The sequence below is a fragment of the Schistocerca piceifrons genome, chromosome 2, assembly GCF_021461385.2.
Source record: "Schistocerca piceifrons isolate TAMUIC-IGC-003096 chromosome 2, iqSchPice1.1, whole genome shotgun sequence".
Taxonomy (NCBI): Eukaryota; Metazoa; Arthropoda; class Insecta; order Orthoptera; family Acrididae; genus Schistocerca; species Schistocerca piceifrons.
In genome coordinates this window covers 243,421,684-243,426,463 of record NC_060139.1, presented here as the reverse complement: position 1 = coordinate 243,426,463, position 4,780 = coordinate 243,421,684, and the positions used below count along the sequence as shown (strand labels likewise).

The following is a 4,780-nucleotide window of genomic DNA, read 5'->3' as shown; positions in this document are numbered from 1 at the left end:
AGCTGCTACACGTAATTTGATGGGGCGCTTGAGGATAGCAGAAGCGTTAGGCGTTCGTTATTGGTCTTTATATAATTCCTTGTAATTGGTGGGTAAAGACGTGTCTCATTGGTGTTGAGATTACTTCTTGCCACTGGCGGAAACATGCGAATCAGAAACGGACGCTAGCTGTGACGTAGCACTGCTTATTCGTTGTCGGGTCCGGGCAGCGGCGTGCCCCAGCACAGTGCCCCGCTATCTTGTGTGAGTCGCTTTTCGCGCGCTGTCCGCTATCTAAGGTCTCTCTCTCACTCGGCAGTGTAGCTCAGCACGAAGCCCTGAGGAAGGCCGTTTGCAATAGCGGCCGAAACGTCGGACAATGCGATCAACAACTCAGCACAATCGACAAACTTCAACAGTATTAACAGAAAGGAATTTGTGTTGGCTACATAGATTTGTGCTGACAGCCTTGCCGCAGTGGTAACACCGGTTCCCGTCAGATCACCGAAGTTAAGCGCTGTCGGGCTGGGCTAGCACTTGGATGGGTGACCATCCGTTCTGCTGAGCGCTGTTGGCAAGCAGGGTGCACTCAGCCCTTGTGAGGCAAACTGAGGAGCTACTTGATTGAGAAGCAGTGGCTTCGGTCTCAGAAATTGACATACGGCCGCGAGAACTGTGTGCTGACCACATGCCCCTCCATATCCGCATCCAGTGACGCCTGTGGGCTAAGGATGACACGGCGGCCTGTCGGTACCGTTGGGCCTTCATGGCCTGTTCAGGAGGAGTTTAGTTTAATTTTTACATAGATTTGTAGTCGCCTGCTTTTCTATCACCAGCCTAATGATGCATTGTTCTCTTACAGTTATTATACTATATAACTCCCCCGGATGCGATAAAACACTTTCCGTTAAGGTTCGTGCTTTTATGTAGCGTTTTTATCTTTATATTTTCTCGTCAAGTATCCTTCACTTACACACTTAAGTCGCCGGTTTAATTTCTGACGTTGTCTCATCTTCTCCAGCCACATGAAAAAAAGTGGGGGACAGATGTCATTTTTCTTCTGGTAAACGTGGAGCATAGTGGACGCAAAGATAACGCGCCATCATGTTTTTATAACAGATTTGCCAAAGTAAATGGTGGGTCACAATACACATTGGCGTGAACTGCGTTATTCATTTAACCCGTCGGTTTATTTTAAATTTTTATTTAAGAAACAATCAAAAGCTTTCTCTTCCGGCAGGCAAAAAGAACGACCACAGATTATGCAAAGGTTGGAACATAAATAGTGGCAACTATTTATTCACAACCGATACAAAATACTTACATGTTTGCACCTGTTACTGTCGTTCAAAGTAGTCACCAGTGGTGTGTAGAACCCGTTGCCAGCGGTGAGGAAGACGTAGTATACCGTTAGCAGAGCCTGTTCTGTTGATGGTGCGAATGGAGCGGTCTACTGCCTGTCGAATCTATGGAACAGTTCTGAACCGAATGCCACGAAGTGGTTCTTTCATCTTCGGAATCAAATAAAAGTCACAAGAACTTAAGTCCGGGGAGTATTGTGGATGGTACAGTACTTCCCAGTCCCATAGACCGAACACTGCAGCCACAGCTTGCGCTGTATGCGCCCGCACATTGTCGTGCAAAATGATGGGTGGGTTGCGCAGAAAGTGTCGCCGCTTCTTTCGCAAAGCTGGTCGCAGGTGATGTTCCAAAGACGAACAGTGATACTGTGCACTGACGGTCTACCGTGCAGGAACGTAATGCGTTAGGATAACACCATCACACTCGTACACGAGAGTCACCGTAACTTTAGACCGCTCCATTCGCACCCTCAACAGAAAAGGCTCTGCTAACGGTATACTACGCCTTCCACATCGCTGGCAACGGGTTCTACACAACGCTGGTGACTACTTTGAGCGACAGTAACAGGTGCAATCATGTAACTCTTTTGTTTAAGTTCTAACCCTCGTATGAGTCTATGCAGGAGCAACTTACATCCCACTTAGAACTGACACTAACAGATGCAGGCTCTCCCCACCACCAGATAACGAATGGCCAGACGCTTGGTGCCGTTTAGAGTGGAACCCTCGATGGAGCATTAACCACATTTTTATGAGACATGACATGATCAAGTTTGTGGAGTACTCTACCTTAATTTTCAATATAAAATTTGTCTAGATTTTCACGTTTATAAAAAAGGTGCTCTGTTTCGATTGCTAACTCATGATTTTCATATTTAAAATAAACAGAAAAAATATTTTACTCTAAAAGTTCTACCTACTTACAATATTTACCATATAAAAAGAAAAGAAAATGACAGGGAGCATAGCATCAAAATTTCGTTACAGTGAATAACTCGTCAAATGTAGTACAAACATGTACCATGTCATAAAATTCGTTGTGCTTGTATGATGCTACTATTTAACAAAGAGACAAACTCGCATCTGCTAGAAGGCACAACGGTGTGCACGGTCGCATGATTACAGTTATCGTATAGATAATCATAGAAGGGCACGGGAAAAGAACGTTGGAAGTTAAATTGTGTGCAGTTAAGGATTACATGTTAACATGATTCTTTACGTTACCCGCAAGTGTTGTAGTCAATTGCAAACAAACCACGGCATCAGTTGCTACTTTGTTTTCTAATGCTAGAACCGGTTTCATCCAGCAGGGACGTTTTCCAAGTGAATATGAACGGCAAACAAACCACGGCATCAGTTGCAGCTTTGTTTTCTAATGCTAGAACCGGTTTCATCCAGCAGGGACGTTTTCCATGTGATTATGAATGCAGCGCCGTGGAGATTCGTAGACGCTGACCAGTCGTGGTGTTGAAAAAGGAAAACAGCAACTGGTACTGTAACCTGTTTGCAATTACTAATCAACTTGCCAAGAAACATGTAAACGTACTCGTTCAGTAGACTGAGGTGTATATTATAATTTTCAGGCTGTTCTAACCGTGCATCACCAAAGACAAAATCAGTTTACAACACTTACGCTAATCACATTACTGGCCTGAAGACGTGCAGAAGTCTTATTTTACGAAACACTCTTGTTATTTGCTATTACTAATGTATGAAAAGTGCACATCAAATGGTTCTAGGAGGGTTGACTGAAAAGTAATGCCTCCACCTTCGTAACTCTTCAACAGTTGACAACATTGCTATGCGGCAGGTACTGACTTGTTCCGTAACCTCTTCTCTACAGCTCCAGTTGGCGGGAAGCCTTGGCATTGAACGGTTGTGTTGTTACAGTGTAAAGTATGGAACCTTGCGGAGACGGTCAGTCAATGCAATTTAATCAAAGTGCAGTCACTGAATTCTTGACAGCTGAAGATGTCACCCCAAAGGAGATTCATCAGGGAATGAAATCAGTTTATGGTGATTGTGTTGATGTGAGGTTGGAACATCTGACCTGCGTGACAAACAAAGTGTTGGACTTGCTGTGACAGCAACCACCGAGTTTCACAAGCAAAATGTTGACAGACTGATTCAGGACGATCATCGTATCACTCAGAGAGAAATTAAAGCACAATCGGCATTTCACAAGAACATGTGGGTCACATTGATGCTGACACCTGCAATACAAGCACACATACTTGAAATTTCCCAGGAACTCCTCTCGCGTTACAAGAATGAAGGTGACGCCTTTCTCCATTCAATTCTGACAGGAGACGAAACGTGGGTACACCACTACGACCCGGAAACGAAACGCAAAGAGTCGCCCCAGGAAAAGAAATTCAAGACGCAGCCCTCAGCTTGAAAAATCACGGCCAAAGTGTTCTGGGACGCAGACGGTGTTATCAATGTTGATTTCCTTGATCGTGGAACAACAATAAATTCAGAGCGTTACATCACAACGCTGCGAACTCTGAAATGACGGCTAAGAAGGGCTCTAAAGGAAAAGGGTAATGTTTTCCTGCAGCATGACAATGCCAAACCGCACACTTAAGTGCCATCACAGCAGAACTTCAGAGACTGAATCTCAGCACCGTATGGCATCCTCCACACAGTCCAGATTTAGCACCGTCTGACTTCCATCCGTTCCCGATAATGAAAGACGATCTGCGGAGACATCATTATGCTTCTGATGAAGACGTTGAGAGGACTGTGAGACTGTTGTTGCAGAAAATGAGTGTCAACTTCTTCCGTGACGGCTTCAGAAAACTTGTTAATCGTTGGCAGAAATGTATCCAATTGGCTGGTGATTATGTGGAAAAGTGAATATTGGTAATAAAAGATCATATTCTAAGGATTATTTCTGCGTTTGATTCAATAAAATATTCCCATCCAAACCCAATTAACGAAGGTGAAGGCATTCTTTTCGTTCAGCCCTCGTAGTAAGAAATTCAGGAATGAAGTAGGTGTGTACCACCGATAAATCCCTTAGGATCCTCTTAAACTGAACTTTATTACTAGCTGAAATCGTTATGGCTGCTGGAAATTTATTGTTAATGTGTGTTTGTGGACCGAAGTAGGTGACTTTAAATTTTTTTGAAGATACTTAAAAACTGTTTCCATGGACTGAACTGTTGACTTGAAAATGAGATATATTATTTACCACAAATTTCATTAACGCATAAGTAAGTGGGAAGCAGTGGTCAGTTTCCTTCGTCTTCCAGGAAACTGACTAGTATTCCGTCTCTAACGGCAAACGGTTAACGTCCACCTTCCCATTAAACTGTATCTGACGTGGAGGGAGATTTCCCTAAAAACATCTTTCTTCCAGGCATCAGCATCTTGTTCCTGGCTGTGATCGGTACACAATTCTAACCAACTTGGCTGAGCAAGAAGTGTACACCAGC

The 4,780-nt window shown here is 43.8% G+C and overlaps 1 pseudogene; it reads left to right on the top strand.

Annotated features, from left to right (window-relative positions):
* The first annotated feature begins 438 nt into the window (after positions 1 to 438).
* LOC124778848 lies at positions 439 to 556 on the top strand (annotated as a pseudogene).
* The last annotated feature ends 4,224 nt before the right edge of the window (positions 557 to 4,780 follow it).